The 15,087-nt window shown below is 44.3% G+C and overlaps 29 non-coding genes across 29 annotated transcripts; all 29 read right to left on the bottom strand.

The window, feature by feature from the left end:
- Window positions 1–691: 691 nt before the first annotated feature.
- Window positions 692–764, bottom strand: trnaf-gaa (transfer RNA phenylalanine (anticodon GAA)). Its single transcript has one exon. It is a non-coding gene; the product is annotated as a tRNA-Phe (tRNA).
- A 413-nt stretch (window positions 765–1,177) lies between these two features.
- trnak-uuu (transfer RNA lysine (anticodon UUU)) lies at window positions 1,178–1,250 on the bottom strand. The gene has a single exon. It is a non-coding gene; the product is annotated as a tRNA-Lys (tRNA).
- Window positions 1,251–1,702: 452 nt separating this feature from the next.
- Window positions 1,703–1,775, bottom strand: trnaf-gaa (transfer RNA phenylalanine (anticodon GAA)). The gene has a single exon. It is a non-coding gene; the product is annotated as a tRNA-Phe (tRNA).
- A 413-nt stretch (window positions 1,776–2,188) lies between these two features.
- trnak-uuu (transfer RNA lysine (anticodon UUU)) lies at window positions 2,189–2,261 on the bottom strand. The gene has a single exon. It is a non-coding gene; the product is annotated as a tRNA-Lys (tRNA).
- Window positions 2,262–2,713: 452 nt separating this feature from the next.
- On the bottom strand, window positions 2,714–2,786 carry trnaf-gaa (transfer RNA phenylalanine (anticodon GAA)). Its single transcript has one exon. It is a non-coding gene; the product is annotated as a tRNA-Phe (tRNA).
- Window positions 2,787–3,199: 413 nt separating this feature from the next.
- On the bottom strand, window positions 3,200–3,272 carry trnak-uuu (transfer RNA lysine (anticodon UUU)). The gene has a single exon. It is a non-coding gene; the product is annotated as a tRNA-Lys (tRNA).
- Window positions 3,273–3,724: 452 nt separating this feature from the next.
- Window positions 3,725–3,797, bottom strand: trnaf-gaa (transfer RNA phenylalanine (anticodon GAA)). Its single transcript has one exon. It is a non-coding gene; the product is annotated as a tRNA-Phe (tRNA).
- A 413-nt stretch (window positions 3,798–4,210) lies between these two features.
- Window positions 4,211–4,283, bottom strand: trnak-uuu (transfer RNA lysine (anticodon UUU)). The gene has a single exon. It is a non-coding gene; the product is annotated as a tRNA-Lys (tRNA).
- A 452-nt stretch (window positions 4,284–4,735) lies between these two features.
- On the bottom strand, window positions 4,736–4,808 carry trnaf-gaa (transfer RNA phenylalanine (anticodon GAA)). Its single transcript has one exon. It is a non-coding gene; the product is annotated as a tRNA-Phe (tRNA).
- Window positions 4,809–5,221: 413 nt separating this feature from the next.
- Window positions 5,222–5,294, bottom strand: trnak-uuu (transfer RNA lysine (anticodon UUU)). The gene has a single exon. It is a non-coding gene; the product is annotated as a tRNA-Lys (tRNA).
- Window positions 5,295–5,746: 452 nt separating this feature from the next.
- On the bottom strand, window positions 5,747–5,819 carry trnaf-gaa (transfer RNA phenylalanine (anticodon GAA)). Its single transcript has one exon. It is a non-coding gene; the product is annotated as a tRNA-Phe (tRNA).
- A 413-nt stretch (window positions 5,820–6,232) lies between these two features.
- trnak-uuu (transfer RNA lysine (anticodon UUU)) lies at window positions 6,233–6,305 on the bottom strand. Its single transcript has one exon. It is a non-coding gene; the product is annotated as a tRNA-Lys (tRNA).
- A 452-nt stretch (window positions 6,306–6,757) lies between these two features.
- Window positions 6,758–6,830, bottom strand: trnaf-gaa (transfer RNA phenylalanine (anticodon GAA)). The gene has a single exon. It is a non-coding gene; the product is annotated as a tRNA-Phe (tRNA).
- A 413-nt stretch (window positions 6,831–7,243) lies between these two features.
- Window positions 7,244–7,316, bottom strand: trnak-uuu (transfer RNA lysine (anticodon UUU)). The gene has a single exon. It is a non-coding gene; the product is annotated as a tRNA-Lys (tRNA).
- A 452-nt stretch (window positions 7,317–7,768) lies between these two features.
- trnaf-gaa (transfer RNA phenylalanine (anticodon GAA)) lies at window positions 7,769–7,841 on the bottom strand. The gene has a single exon. It is a non-coding gene; the product is annotated as a tRNA-Phe (tRNA).
- A 413-nt stretch (window positions 7,842–8,254) lies between these two features.
- On the bottom strand, window positions 8,255–8,327 carry trnak-uuu (transfer RNA lysine (anticodon UUU)). Its single transcript has one exon. It is a non-coding gene; the product is annotated as a tRNA-Lys (tRNA).
- Window positions 8,328–8,779: 452 nt separating this feature from the next.
- trnaf-gaa (transfer RNA phenylalanine (anticodon GAA)) lies at window positions 8,780–8,852 on the bottom strand. The gene has a single exon. It is a non-coding gene; the product is annotated as a tRNA-Phe (tRNA).
- A 413-nt stretch (window positions 8,853–9,265) lies between these two features.
- trnak-uuu (transfer RNA lysine (anticodon UUU)) lies at window positions 9,266–9,338 on the bottom strand. Its single transcript has one exon. It is a non-coding gene; the product is annotated as a tRNA-Lys (tRNA).
- A 452-nt stretch (window positions 9,339–9,790) lies between these two features.
- Window positions 9,791–9,863, bottom strand: trnaf-gaa (transfer RNA phenylalanine (anticodon GAA)). The gene has a single exon. It is a non-coding gene; the product is annotated as a tRNA-Phe (tRNA).
- Window positions 9,864–10,276: 413 nt separating this feature from the next.
- trnak-uuu (transfer RNA lysine (anticodon UUU)) lies at window positions 10,277–10,349 on the bottom strand. The gene has a single exon. It is a non-coding gene; the product is annotated as a tRNA-Lys (tRNA).
- Window positions 10,350–10,801: 452 nt separating this feature from the next.
- On the bottom strand, window positions 10,802–10,874 carry trnaf-gaa (transfer RNA phenylalanine (anticodon GAA)). Its single transcript has one exon. It is a non-coding gene; the product is annotated as a tRNA-Phe (tRNA).
- A 413-nt stretch (window positions 10,875–11,287) lies between these two features.
- Window positions 11,288–11,360, bottom strand: trnak-uuu (transfer RNA lysine (anticodon UUU)). The gene has a single exon. It is a non-coding gene; the product is annotated as a tRNA-Lys (tRNA).
- A 590-nt stretch (window positions 11,361–11,950) lies between these two features.
- Window positions 11,951–12,023, bottom strand: trnaf-gaa (transfer RNA phenylalanine (anticodon GAA)). Its single transcript has one exon. It is a non-coding gene; the product is annotated as a tRNA-Phe (tRNA).
- Window positions 12,024–12,436: 413 nt separating this feature from the next.
- On the bottom strand, window positions 12,437–12,509 carry trnak-uuu (transfer RNA lysine (anticodon UUU)). The gene has a single exon. It is a non-coding gene; the product is annotated as a tRNA-Lys (tRNA).
- Window positions 12,510–12,961: 452 nt separating this feature from the next.
- Window positions 12,962–13,034, bottom strand: trnaf-gaa (transfer RNA phenylalanine (anticodon GAA)). Its single transcript has one exon. It is a non-coding gene; the product is annotated as a tRNA-Phe (tRNA).
- A 413-nt stretch (window positions 13,035–13,447) lies between these two features.
- trnak-uuu (transfer RNA lysine (anticodon UUU)) lies at window positions 13,448–13,520 on the bottom strand. The gene has a single exon. It is a non-coding gene; the product is annotated as a tRNA-Lys (tRNA).
- A 451-nt stretch (window positions 13,521–13,971) lies between these two features.
- trnaf-gaa (transfer RNA phenylalanine (anticodon GAA)) lies at window positions 13,972–14,044 on the bottom strand. The gene has a single exon. It is a non-coding gene; the product is annotated as a tRNA-Phe (tRNA).
- Window positions 14,045–14,457: 413 nt separating this feature from the next.
- trnak-uuu (transfer RNA lysine (anticodon UUU)) lies at window positions 14,458–14,530 on the bottom strand. Its single transcript has one exon. It is a non-coding gene; the product is annotated as a tRNA-Lys (tRNA).
- A 452-nt stretch (window positions 14,531–14,982) lies between these two features.
- trnaf-gaa (transfer RNA phenylalanine (anticodon GAA)) lies at window positions 14,983–15,055 on the bottom strand. Its single transcript has one exon. It is a non-coding gene; the product is annotated as a tRNA-Phe (tRNA).
- Window positions 15,056–15,087: the final 32 nt, after the last annotated feature.

Raw genomic sequence — 15,087 nt, 5'->3', positions numbered from 1 at the left:
AAATGCAAATGAACGTCACAGAAGAAAAGCCCACTTAAGGCGCTGATGGTAATGGTTAGCCTATTACTGGTAATGTGGGATTTACCAGTTGACATTGCAAGAGTACATATGGAAGCACCACACCACTGAAAACCAACAACTCGAACGTCAGCAACTGTGAACAGAGCGCCTGAACAGGGACTTGAACCCTGGACCCTGAGATTAAAAGTCTGATGCTCTGCCGTCTGAGCTACCCAGGCCCTGAAAAAAAGCCATTGGGTGTTTTTTCCTTGAAATAGCTTTTGCTAAGGTCAAACAATGTCCGTAGCCACTGCCTTTGCCGAAACTGGGATGACACCAGCGAAAAGTACGGCCAGGATCCCAAGGTGTTTCTGAAGACAAGTACTTTGGGTTTTTCTCTTTCCTATTGAAGATGTTTTAAACACATCGGTACTGTTAAGGGGAAGTGCAATGCAAAATACAGCTAATGGAATGTTCAGTCATCAATAACTGTTGGTGACAAGCTTGATTACTTCACGTTTAACCATTACCAGCCTGTTTTGAGGAGTCTGTGCACGTCAGGATACTCCTCTTTGACGTGAGATGAAGCAGCACTAAATCCGTTGCCATAGCGTCCTATCGCTGAAGGAACGCATTCCTTGGCTAATACAGTGAACATGTTGACATTGCACAAAGAAGGAACACCGGCTTCTGCCGAAACCCGGGATCGAACCAGGGACCTTTAGATCTTCAGTCTAACGCTCTCCCAACTGAGCTATTTCGGCACAGAAGAGGCAAACTTTGCACTTCTCACTGTCTGATTTCACATTGACGACGGACAAGCAACGACAACTTCTGAAGTGTCCCAGCACTTTTGATACCTTGAATCTCCTGAGATGTTCCAATGTCAATCAAAGGTTATAATTCCATGATAAGTTTTTGTATCCTCCTGGGCTTAATCATATCTAACAAAAATGTGCCTGTATGTGACAGGAGCAGAGTTTTATGCTCGCACAAGGCATTTTTCATGGTAAATGCAAATGAACGTCACAGAAGAAAAGCCCACTTAAGGCGCTGATGGTAATGGTTAGCCTATTACTGGTAATGTGGGATTTACCAGTTGACATTGCAAGAGTACATATGGAAGCACCACACCACTGAAAACCAACAACTCGAACGTCAGCAACTGTGAACAGAGCGCCTGAACAGGGACTTGAACCCTGGACCCTCAGATTAAAAGTCTGATGCTCTGCCGTCTGAGCTACCCAGGCCCTGAAAAAAAGCCTTTGGGTGTTTTTTCCTTGAAATAGCTTTTGCTAAGGTCAAACAATGTCCGTAGCCACTGCCTTTGCCGAAACTGGGATGACACCAGCGAAAAGTACGGCCAGGATCCCAAGGTGTTTCTGAAGACAAGTACTTTGGGTTTTTCTCTTTCCTATTGAAGATGTTTTAAACACATCGGTACTGTTAAGGGGAAGTGCAATGCAAAATACAGCTAATGGAATGTTCAATCATCAATAACTGTTGGTGAAAAGCTTGATTACTTCACGTTTAACCATTACCAGCCTGTTTTGAGGAGTCTGTGCACGTCAGGATACTCCTCTTTGACGTGAGATGAAGCAGCACTAAATCCGTTGCCATAGCGTCCTATCGCTGAAGGAACGCATTCCTTGGCTAATACAGTGAACATGTTGACATTGCACAAAGAAGGAACACCGGCTTCTGCCGAAACCCAGGATCGAACCAGGGACCTTTAGATCTTCAGTCTAACGCTCTCCCAACTGAGCTATTTCGGCACAGAAGAGGCAAACTTTGCACTTCTCACTGTCTGATTTCACATTGACGACGGACAAGCAACGACAACTTCTGAAGTGTCCCAGCACTTTTGATACCTTGAATCTCCTGAGATGTTCCAATGTCAATCAAAGGTTATAATTCCATGATAAGTTTTTGTATCCTCCTGGGCTTAATCATATCTAACAAAAATGTGCCTGTATGTGACAGGAGCAGAGTTTTATGCTCGCACAAGGCATTTTTCATGGTAAATGCAAATGAACGTCACAGAAGAAAAGCCCACTTAAGGCGCTGATGGTAATGGTTAGCCTATTACTGGTAATGTGGGATTTACCAGTTGACATTGCAAGAGTACATATGGAAGCACCACACCACTGAAAACCAACAACTCGAACGTCAGCAACTGTGAACAGAGCGCCTGAACAGGGACTTGAACCCTGGACCCTCAGATTAAAAGTCTGATGCTCTGCCGTCTGAGCTACCCAGGCCCTGAAAAAAAGCCTTTGGGTGTTTTTTCCTTGAAATAGCTTTTGCTAAGGTCAAACAATGTCCGTAGCCACTGCCTTTGCCGAAACTGGGATGACACCAGCGAAAAGTACGGCCAGGATCCCAAGGTGTTTCTGAAGACAAGTACTTTGGGTTTTTCTCTTTCCTATTGAAGATGTTTTAAACACATCGGTACTGTTAAGGGGAAGTGCAATGCAAAATACAGCTAATGGAATGTTCAATCATCAATAACTGTTGGTGAAAAGCTTGATTACTTCACGTTTAACCATTACCAGCCTGTTTTGAGGAGTCTGTGCACGTCAGGACACTCCTCTTTGACGTGAGATGAAGCAGCACTAAATCCGTTGCCATAGCGTCCTATCGCTGAAGGAACGCATTCCTTGGCTAATACAGTGAACATGTTGACATTGCACAAAGAAGGAACACCGGCTTCTGCCAAAACCCGGGATCGAACCAGGGACCTTTAGATCTTCAGTCTAACGCTCTCCCAACTGAGCTATTTCGGCACAGAAGAGGCAAACTTTGCACTTCTCACTGTCTGATTTCACATTGACGACGGACAAGCAACGACAACTTCTGAAGTGTCCCAGCACTTTTGATACCTTGAATCTCCTGAGATGTTCCAATGTCAATCAAAGGTTATAATTCCATGATAAGTTTTTGTATCCTCCTGGGCTTAATCATATCTAACAAAAATGTGCCTGTATGTGACAGGAGCAGAGTTTTATGCTCGCACAAGGCATTTTTCATGGTAAATGCAAATGAACGTCACAGAAGAAAAGCCCACTTAAGGCGCTGATGGTAATGGTTAGCCTATTACTGGTAATGTGGGATTTACCAGTTGACATTGCAAGAGTACATATGGAAGCACCACACCACTGAAAACCAACAACTCGAACGTCAGCAACTGTGAACAGAGCGCCTGAACAGGGACTTGAACCCTGGACCCTCAGATTAAAAGTCTGATGCTCTGCCGTCTGAGCTACCCAGGCCCTGAAAAAAAGCCTTTGGGTGTTTTTTCCTTGAAATAGCTTTTGCTAAGGTCAAACAATGTCCGTAGCCACTGCCTTTGCCGAAACTGGGATGACACCAGCGAAAAGTACGGCCAGGATCCCAAGGTGTTTCTGAAGACAAGTACTTTGGGTTTTTCTCTTTCCTATTGAAGATGTTTTAAACACATCGGTACTGTTAAGGGGAAGTGCAATGCAAAATACAGCTAATGGAATGTTCAATCATCAATAACTGTTGGTGAAAAGCTTGATTACTTCACGTTTAACCATTACCAGCCTGTTTTGAGGAGTCTGTGCACGTCAGGATACTCCTCTTTGACGTGAGATGAAGCAGCACTAAATCCGTTGCCATAGTGTCCTATCGCTGAAGGAACGCATTCCTTGGCTAATACAGTGAACATGTTGACATTGCACAAAGAAGGAACACCGGCTTCTGCCGAAACCCGGGATCGAACCAGGGACCTTTAGATCTTCAGTCTAACGCTCTCCCAACTGAGCTATTTCGGCACAGAAGAGGCAAACTTTGCACTTCTCACTCTCTGATTTCACATTGACGACGGACAAGCAACGACAACTTCTGAAGTGTCCCAGCACTTTTGATACCTTGAATCTCCTGAGATGTTCCAATGTCAATCAAAGGTTATAATTCCATGATAAGTTTTTGTATCCTCCTGGGCTTAATCATATCTAACAAAAATGTGCCTGTATGTGACAGGAGCAGAGTTTTATGCTCGCACAAGGCATTTTTCATGGTAAATGCAAATGAACGTCACAGAAGAAAAGCCCACTTAAGGCGCTGATGGTAATGGTTAGCCTATTACTGGTAATGTGGGATTTACCAGTTGACATTGCAAGAGTACATATGGAAGCACCACACCACTGAAAACCAACAACTCAAACGTCAGCAACTGTGAACAGAGCGCCTGAACAGGGACTTGAACCCTGGACCCTCAGATTAAAAGTCTGATGCTCTGCCGTCTGAGCTACCCAGGCCCTGAAAAAAAGCCTTTGGGTGTTTTTTCCTTGAAATAGCTTTTGCTAAGGTCAAACAATGTCCGTAGCCACTGCCTTTGCCGAAACTGGGATGACACCAGCGAAAAGTACGGCCAGGATCCCAAGGTGTTTCTGAAGACAAGTACTTTGGGTTTTTCTCTTTCCTATTGAAGATGTTTTAAACACATCGGTACTGTTAAGGGGAAGTGCAATGCAAAATACAGCTAATGGAATGTTCAATCATCAATAACTGTTGGTGAAAAGCTTGATTACTTCACGTTTAACCATTACCAGCCTGTTTTGAGGAGTCTGTGCACGTCAGGATACTCCTCTTTGACGTGAGATGAAGCAGCACTAAATCCGTTGCCATAGCGTCCTATCGCTGAAGGAACGCATTCCTTGGCTAATACAGTGAACATGTTGACATTGCACAAAGAAGGAACACCGGCTTCTGCCGAAACCCGGGATCGAACCAGGGACCTTTAGATCTTCAGTCTAACGCTCTCCCAACTGAGCTATTTCGGCACAGAAGAGGCAAACTTTGCACTTCTCACTGTCTGATTTCACATTGACGACGGACAAGCAACGACAACTTCTGAAGTGTCCCAGCACTTTTGATACCTTGAATCTCCTGAGATGTTCCAATGTCAATCAAAGGTTATAATTCCATGATAAGTTTTTGTATCCTCCTGGGCTTAATCATATCTAACAAAAATGTGCCTGTATGTGACAGGAGCAGAGTTTTATGCTCGCACAAGGCATTTTTCATGGTAAATGCAAATGAACGTCACAGAAGAAAAGCCCACTTAAGGCGCTGATGGTAATGGTTAGCCTATTACTGGTAATGTGGGATTTACCAGTTGACATTGCAAGAGTACATATGGAAGCACCACACCACTGAAAACCAACAACTCGAACGTCAGCAACTGTGAACAGAGCGCCTGAACAGGGACTTGAACCCTGGACCCTCAGATTAAAAGTCTGATGCTCTGCCGTCTGAGCTACCCAGGCCCTGAAAAAAAGCCTTTGGGTGTTTTTTCCTTGAAATAGCTTTTGCTAAGGTCAAACAATGTCCGTAGCCACTGCCTTTGCCGAAACTGGGATGACACCAGCGAAAAGTACGGCGAGGATCCCAAGGTGTTTCTGAAGACAAGTACTTTGGGTTTTTCTCTTTCCTATTGAAGATGTTTTAAACACATCGGTACTGTTAAGGGGAAGTGCAATGCAAAATACAGCTAATGGAATGTTCAATCATCAATAACTGTTGGTGAAAAGCTTGATTACTTCACGTTTAACCATTACCAGCCTGTTTTGAGGAGTCTGTGCACGTCAGGATACTCCTCTTTGACGTGAGATGAAGCAGCACTAAATCCGTTGCCATAGTGTCCTATCGCTGAAGGAACGCATTCCTTGGCTAATACAGTGAACATGTTGACATTGCACAAAGAAGGAACACCGGCTTCTGCCGAAACCCGGGATCGAACCAGGGACCTTTAGATCTTCAGTCTAACGCTCTCCCAACTGAGCTATTTCGGCACAGAAGAGGCAAACTTTGCACTTCTCACTCTCTGATTTCACATTGACGACGGACAAGCAACGACAACTTCTGAAGTGTCCCAGCACTTTTGATACCTTGAATCTCCTGAGATGTTCCAATGTCAATCAAAGGTTATAATTCCATGATAAGTTTTTGTATCCTCCTGGGCTTAATCATATCTAACAAAAATGTGCCTGTATGTGACAGGAGCAGAGTTTTATGCTCGCACAAGGCATTTTTCATGGTAAATGCAAATGAACGTCACAGAAGAAAAGCCCACTTAAGGCGCTGATGGTAATGGTTAGCCTATTACTGGTAATGTGGGATTTACCAGTTGACATTGCAAGAGTACATATGGAAGCACCACACCACTGAAAACCAACAACTCAAACGTCAGCAACTGTGAACAGAGCGCCTGAACAGGGACTTGAACCCTGGACCCTCAGATTAAAAGTCTGATGCTCTGCCGTCTGAGCTACCCAGGCCCTGAAAAAAAGCCTTTGGGTGTTTTTTCCTTGAAATAGCTTTTGCTAAGGTCAAACAATGTCCGTAGCCACTGCCTTTGCCGAAACTGGGATGACACCAGCGAAAAGTACGGCCAGGATCCCAAGGTGTTTCTGAAGACAAGTACTTTGGGTTTTTCTCTTTCCTATTGAAGATGTTTTAAACACATCGGTACTGTTAAGGGGAAGTGCAATGCAAAATACAGCTAATGGAATGTTCAATCATCAATAACTGTTGGTGAAAAGCTTGATTACTTCACGTTTAACCATTACCAGCCTGTTTTGAGGAGTCTGTGCACGTCAGGATACTCCTCTTTGACGTGAGATGAAGCAGCACTAAATCCGTTGCCATAGCGTCCTATCGCTGAAGGAACGCATTCCTTGGCTAATACAGTGAACATGTTGACATTGCACAAAGAAGGAACACCGGCTTCTGCCGAAACCCGGGATCGAACCAGGGACCTTTAGATCTTCAGTCTAACGCTCTCCCAACTGAGCTATTTCGGCACAGAAGAGGCAAACTTTGCACTTCTCACTGTCTGATTTCACATTGACGACGGACAAGCAACGACAACTTCTGAAGTGTCCCAGCACTTTTGATACCTTGAATCTCCTGAGATGTTCCAATGTCAATCAAAGGTTATAATTCCATGATAAGTTTTTGTATCCTCCTGGGCTTAATCATATCTAACAAAAATGTGCCTGTATGTGACAGGAGCAGAGTTTTATGCTCGCACAAGGCATTTTTCATGGTAAATGCAAATGAACGTCACAGAAGAAAAGCCCACTTAAGGCGCTGATGGTAATGGTTAGCCTATTACTGGTAATGTGGGATTTACCAGTTGACATTGCAAGAGTACATATGGAAGCACCACACCACTGAAAACCAACAACTCGAACGTCAGCAACTGTGAACAGAGCGCCTGAACAGGGACTTGAACCCTGGACCCTCAGATTAAAAGTCTGATGCTCTGCCGTCTGAGCTACCCAGGCCCTGAAAAAAAGCCTTTGGGTGTTTTTTCCTTGAAATAGCTTTTGCTAAGGTCAAACAATGTCCGTAGCCACTGCCTTTGCCGAAACTGGGATGACACCAGCGAAAAGTACGGCCAGGATCCCAAGGTGTTTCTGAAGACAAGTACTTTGGGTTTTTCTCTTTCCTATTGAAGATGTTTTAAACACATCGGTACTGTTAAGGGGAAGTGCAATGCAAAATACAGCTAATGGAATGTTCAGTCATCAATAACTGTTGGTGAAAAGCTTGATTACTTCACGTTTAACCATTACCAGCCTGTTTTGAGGAGTCTGTGCACGTCAGGATACTCCTCTTTGACGTGAGATGAAGCAGCACTAAATCCGTTGCCATAGCATCCTATCGCTGAAGGAACGCATTCCTTGGCTAATACAGTGAACATGTTGACATTGCACAAAGAAGGAACACCGGCTTCTGCCGAAACCCGGGATCGAACCAGGGACCTTTAGATCTTCAGTCTAACGCTCTCCCAACTGAGCTATTTCGGCACAGAAGAGGCAAACTTTGCACTTCTCACTGTCTGATTTCACATTGACGACGGACAAGCAACGACAACTTCTGAAGTGTCCCAGCACTTTTGATACCTTGAATCTCCTGAGATGTTCCAATGTCAATCAAAGGTTATAATTCCATGATAAGTTTTTGTATCCTCCTGGGCTTAATCATATCTAACAAAAATGTGCCTGTATGTGACAGGAGCAGAGTTTTATGCTCGCACAAGGCATTTTTCATGGTAAATGCAAATGAACGTCACAGAAGAAAAGCCCACTTAAGGCGCTGATGGTAATGGTTAGCCTATTACTGGTAATGTGGGATTTACCAGTTGACATTGCAAGAGTACATATGGAAGCACCACACCACTGAAAACCAACAACTCGAACGTCAGCAACTGTGAACAGAGCGCCTGAACAGGGACTTGAACCCTGGACCCTCAGATTAAAAGTCTGATGCTCTGCCGTCTGAGCTACCCAGGCCCTGAAAAAAAGCCTTTGGGTGTTTTTTCCTTGAAATAGCTTTTGCTAAGGTCAAACAATGTCCGTAGCCACTGCCTTTGCCGAAACTGGGATGACACCAGCGAAAAGTACGGCCAGGATCCCAAGGTGTTTCTGAAGACAAGTACTTTGGGTTTTTCTCTTTCCTATTGAAGATGTTTTAAACACATCGGTACTGTTAAGGGGAAGTGCAATGCAAAATACAGCTAATGGAATGTTCAATCATCAATAACTGTTGGTGAAAAGCTTGATTACTTCACGTTTAACCATTACCAGCCTGTTTTGAGGAGTCTGTGCACGTCAGGATACTCCTCTTTGACGTGAGATGAAGCAGCACTAAATCCGTTGCCATAGCGTCCTATCGCTGAAGGAACGCATTCCTTGGCTAATACAGTGAACATGTTGACATTGCACAAAGAAGGAACACCGGCTTCTGCCGAAACCCGGGATCGAACCAGGGACCTTTAGATCTTCAGTCTAACGCTCTCCCAACTGAGCTATTTCGGCACAGAAGAGGCAAACTTTGCACTTCTCACTCTCTGATTTCACATTGACGACGGACAAGCAACGACAACTTCTGAAGTGTCCCAGCACTTTTGATACCTTGAATCTCCTGAGATGTTCCAATGTCAATCAAAGGTTATAATTCCATGATAAGTTTTTGTATCCTCCTGGGCTTAATCATATCTAACAAAAATGTGCCTGTATGTGACAGGAGCAGAGTTTTATGCTTGCACAAGGCATTTTTCATGGTAAATGCAAATGAACGTCACAGAAGAAAAGCCCACTTGAGGCGCTGATGGTAATGGTCAGCCTATTACTGGTAATGTGGGATTTACCAGTTGACATTGCAAGAGTACATATGGAAGCACCACACCACTGAAAACCAACAACTCGAACGTCAGCAACTGTGAACAGAGCGCCTGAACAGGGACTTGAACCCTGGACCCTCAGATTAAAAGTCTGATGCTCTGCCGTCTGAGCTACCCAGGCCCTGAAAAAAAGCCTTTGGGTGTTTTTTCCTTGAAATAGCTTTTGCTAAGGTCAAACAATGTCCGTAGCCACTGCCTTTGCCGAAACTGGGATGACACCAGCGAAAAGTACGGCCAGGATCCCAAGGTGTTTCTGAAGACAAGTACTTTGGGTTTTTCTCTTTCCTATTGAAGATGTTTTAAACACATCGGTACTGTTAAGGGGAAGTGCAATGCAAAATACAGCTAATGGAATGTTCAATCATCAATAACTGTTGGTGAAAAGCTTGATTACTTCACGTTTAACCATTACCAGCCTGTTTTGAGGAGTCTGTGCACGTCAGGATACTCCTCTTTGACGTGAGATGAAGCAGCACTAAATCCGTTGCCATAGCGTCCTATCGCTGAAGGAACGCATTCCTTGGCTAATACAGTGAACATGTTGACATTGCACAAAGAAGGAACACCGGCTTCTGCCGAAACCCGGGATCGAACCAGGGACCTTCAGATCTTCAGTCTAACGCTCTCCCAACTGAGCTATTTCGGCACAGAAGAGGCAAACTTTGCACTTCTCACTGTCTGATTTCACATTGACGACGGACAAGCAACGACAACTTCTGAAGTGTCCCAGCACTTTTGATACCTTGAATCTCCTGAGATGTTCCAATGTCAATCAAAGGTTATAATTCCATGATAAGTTTTTGTATCCTCCTGGGCTTAATCATATCTAACAAAAATGTGCCTGTATGTGACAGGAGCAGAGTTTTATGCTTGCACAAGGCATTTTTCATGGTAAATGCAAATGAACGTCACAGAAGAAAAGCCCACTTAAGGCGCTGATGGTAATGGTTAGCCTATTACTGGTAATGTGGGATTTACCCGTTGACATTGCAAGAGTACATATGGAAGCACCACACCACTGAAAACCAACAACTCGAACGTCAGCAACTGTGAACAGAGCGCCTGAACAGGGACTTGAACCCTGGACCCTCAGATTAAAAGTCTGATGCTCTGCCGTCTGAGCTACCCAGGCCCTGAAAAAAAGCCATTGGGTGTTTTTTCCTTGAAATAGCTTTTGCTAAGGTCAAACAATGTCCGTAGCCACTGCCTTTGCCGAAACTGGGATGACACCAGCGAAAAGTACGGCCAGGATCCCAAGGTGTTTCTGAAGACAAGTACTTTGGGTTTTTCTCTTTCCTATTGAAGATGTTTTAAACACATCGGTACTGTTAAGGGGAAGTGCAATGCAAAATACAGCTAATGGAATGTTCAATCATCAATAACTGTTGGTGAAAAGCTTGATTACTTCACGTTTAACCATTACCAGCCTGTTTTGAGGAGTCTGTGCACGTCAGGATACTCCTCTTTGACGTGAGATGAAGCAGCACTAAATCCGTTGCCATAGCGTCCTATCGCTGAAGGAACGCATTCCTTGGCTAATACAGTGAACATGTTGACATTGCACAAAGAAGGAACACCGGCTTCTGCCGAAACCCGGGATCGAACCAGGGACCTTTAGATCTTCAGTCTAACGCTCTCCCAACTGAGCTATTTCGGCACAGAAGAGGCAAACTTTGCACTTCTCACTCTCTGATTTCACATTGACGACGGACAAGCAACGACAACTTCTGAAGTGTCCCAGCACTTTTGATACCTTGAATCTCCTGAGATGTTCCAATGTCAATCAAAGGTTATAATTCCATGATAAGTTTTTGTATCCTCCTGGGCTTAATCATATCTAACAAAAATGTGCCTGTATGTGACAGGAGCAGAGTTTTATGCTTGCACAAGGCATTTTTCATGGTAAATGCAAATGAACGTCACAGAAGAAAAGCCCACTTAAGGCGCTGATGGTAATGGTTAGCCTATCACTGGTAATGTGGGATTTACCAGTTGACATTGCAAGAGTACATATGGAAGCACCACACCACTGAAAACCAACAACTCGAACGTCAGCAACTGTGAACAGAGCGCCTGAACAGGGACTTGAACCCTGGACCCTCAGATTAAAAGTCTGATGCTCTGCCGTCTGAGCTACCCAGGCCCTGAAAAAAAGCCTTTGGGTGTTTTTTCCTTGAAATAGCTTTTGCTAAGGTCAAACAATGTCCGTAGCCACTGCCTTTGCCGAAACTGGGATGACACCAGCGAAAAGTACGGCCAGGATCCCAAGGTGTTTCTGAAGACAAGTACTTTGGGTTTTTCTCTTTCCTATTGAAGATGTTTTAAACACATCGGTACTGTTAAGGGGAAGTGCAATGCAAAATACAGCTAATGGAATGTTCAATCATCAATAACTGTTGGTGAAAAGCTTGATTACTTCACGTTTAACCATTACCAGCCTGTTTTGAGGAGTCTGTGCACGTCAGGATACTCCTCTTTGACGTGAGATGAAGCAGCACTAAATCCGTTGCCATAGCGTCCTATCGCTGAAGGAACGCATTCCTTGGCTAATACAGTGAACATGTTGACATTGCAGCCTGTTTTGAGGAGTCTGTGCACGTCAGGATACTCCTCTTTGACGTGAGATGAAGCAGCACTAAATCCGTTGCCATAGCGTCCTATCGCTGAAGGAACGCATTCCTTGGCTAATACAGTGAACATGTTGACATTGCACAAAGAAGGAACACCGGCTTCTGCCGAAACCCGGGATCGAACCAGGGACCTTTAGATCTTCAGTCTAACGCTCTCCCAACTGAGCTATTTCGGCACAGAAGAGGCAAACTTTGCACTTCTCACTGTCTGATTTCACATTGACGACGGACAAGCAACGACAACTTCTGAAGTGTCCCAGCACTTTTGATACCTTGAATCTCCTGAGATGTTCCAATGTCAATCAAAGGTTATAATTCCATGATAAGTTTTTGTATCCTCCTGGGCTTAATCATATCTAACAAAAATGTGCCTGTATGTGACAGGAGCAGAGTTTTATGCTTGCACAAGGCATTTTTCATGGTAAATGCAAATGAACGTCACAGAAGAAAAGCCCACTTAAGGCGCTGATGGTAATGGTTAGCCTATTACTGGTAATGTGGGATTTACCCGTTGACATTGCAAGAGTACATATGGAAGCACCACACCACTGAAAACCAACAACTCGAACGTCAGCAACTGTGAACAGAGCGCCTGAACAGGGACTTGAACCCTGGACCCTCAGATTAAAAGTCTGATGCTCTGCCGTCTGAGCTACCCAGGCCCTGAAAAAAAGCCATTGGGTGTTTTTTCCTTGAAATAGCTTTTGCTAAGGTCAAACAATGTCCGTAGCCACTGCCTTTGCCGAAACTGGGATGACACCAGCGAAAAGTACGGCCAGGATCCCAAGGTGTTTCTGAAGACAAGTACTTTGGGTTTTTCTCTTTCCTATTGAAGATGTTTTAAACACATCGGTACTGTTAAGGGGAAGTGCAATGCAAAATACAGCTAATGGAATGTTCAATCATCAATAACTGTTGGTGAAAAGCTTGATTACTTCACGTTTAACCATTACCAGCCTGTTTTGAGGAGTCTGTGCACGTCAGGATACTCCTCTTTGACGTGAGATGAAGCAGCACTAAATCCGTTGCCATAGCGTCCTATCGCTGAAGGAACGCATTCCTTGGCTAATACAGTGAACATGTTGACATTGCACAAAGAAGGAACACCGGCTTCTGCCGAAACCCGGGATCGAACCAGGGACCTTTAGATCTTCAGTCTAACGCTCTCCCAACTGAGCTATTTCGGCACAGAAGAGGCAAACTTTGCACTTCTCACTGTCTGATTTCACATTGACGACGGACAAGCAACGACAACTTCTGAAGTGTCCCAGCACTTTTGATACCTTGAATCTCCTGAGATGTTCCAATGTCAATCAAAGGTTATAATTCCATGATAAGTTTTTGTATCCTCCTGGGCTTAATCATATCTAACAAAAATGTGCCTGTATGTGACAGGAGCAGAGTTTTATGCTCGCACAAGGCATTTTTCATGGTAAATGCAAATGAACGTCACAGAAGAAAAGCCCACTTAAGGCGCTGATGGTAATGGTTAGCCTATCACTGGTAATGTGGGATTTACCAGTTGACATTGCAAGAGTACATATGGAAGCACCACACCACTGAAAACCAACAACTCGAACGTCAGCAACTGTGAACAGAGCGCCTGAACAGGGACTTGAACCCTGGACCCTCAGATTAAAAGTCTGATGCTCTGCCGTCTGAGCTACCCAGGCCCTGAAAAAAAGCCTTTGGGTGTTTTTTCCTTGAAATAGCTTTTCCAAGGTCAAACAATGTCCGTAGCCACTGCCTTTGCCGAAACTGGGATGACACCAGCGAAAAGTACGGCCAGGATCCCAAGGTGTTTCTGAAGACAAGTACTTTGGGTTTTTCTCTTTCCTATTGAAGATGTTTTAAACACATCGGTACTGTTAAGGGGAAGTGCAATGCAAAATACAGCTAATGGAATGTTCAATCATCAATAACTGTTGGTGAAAAGCTTGATTACTTCACGTTTAACCATTACCAGCCTGTTTTGAGGAGTCTGTGCACGTCAGGATACTCCTCTTTGACGTGAGATGAAGCAGCACTAAATCCGTTGCCATAGCGTCCTATCGCTGAAGGAACGCATTCCTTGGCTAATACAGTGAACATGTTGACATTGCACAAAGAAGGAACACCGGCTTCTGCCGAAACCCGGGATCGAACCAGGGACCTTTAGATCTTCAGTCTAACGCTCTCCCAACTGAGCTATTTCGGCACAGAAGAGGCAAACTTTGCACTTCTCACTCTCTGATTTCACATTGACGACGGACAAGCAACGACAACTTCTGAAGTGTCCCAGCACTTTTGATACCTTGAATCTCCTGAGATGTTCCAATGTCAATCAAAGGTTATAATTCCATGATAAGTTTTTGTATCCTCCTGGGCTTAATCATATCTAACAAAAATGTGCCTGTATGTGACAGGAGCAGAGTTTTATGCTTGCACAAGGCATTTTTCATGGTAAATGCAAATGAACGTCACAGAAGAAAAGCCCACTTGAGGCGCTGATGGTAATGGTCAGCCTATTACTGGTAATGTGGGATTTACCAGTTGACATTGCAAGAGTACATATGGAAGCACCACACCACTGAAAACCAACAACTCGAACGTCAGCAACTGTGAACAGAGCGCCTGAACAGGGACTTGAACCCTGGACCCTCAGATTAAAAGTCTGATGCTCTGCCGTCTGAGCTACCCAGGCCCTGAAAAAAAGCCTTTGGGTGTTTTTTCCTTGAAATAGCTTTTGCTAAGGTCAAACAATGTCCGTAGCCACTGCCTTTGCCGAAACTGGGATGACACCAGCGAAAAGTACGGCCAGGATCCCAAGGTGTTTCTGAAGACAAGTACTTTGGGTTTTTCTCTTTCCTATTGAAGATGTTTTAAACACATCGGTACTGTTAAGGGGAAGTGCAATGCAAAATACAGCTAATGGAATGTTCAATCATCAATAACTGTTGGTGAAAAGCTTGATTACTTCACGTTTAACCATTACCAGCCTGTTTTGAGGAGTCTGTGCACGTCAGGATACTCCTCTTTGACGTGAGATGAAGCAGCACTAAATCCGTTGCCATAGCGTCCTATCGCTGAAGGAACGCATTCCTTGGCTAATACAGTGAACATGTTGACATTGCACAAAGAAGGAACACCGGCTTCTGCCGAAACCCGGGATCGAACCAGGGACCTTCAGATCTTCAGTCTAACGCTCTCCCAACTGAGCTATTTCGGCACAGAAGAGGCAAACTTTGCACTTCTCACTGT

Source organism: Pempheris klunzingeri, chromosome 20, assembly GCF_042242105.1.
Source record: "Pempheris klunzingeri isolate RE-2024b chromosome 20, fPemKlu1.hap1, whole genome shotgun sequence".
Taxonomy (NCBI): Eukaryota; Metazoa; Chordata; class Actinopteri; order Acropomatiformes; family Pempheridae; genus Pempheris; species Pempheris klunzingeri.
The sequence above is the reverse complement of the archived record's forward strand: the minus strand, read 5'-3'. Positions and strand labels throughout refer to the sequence as shown.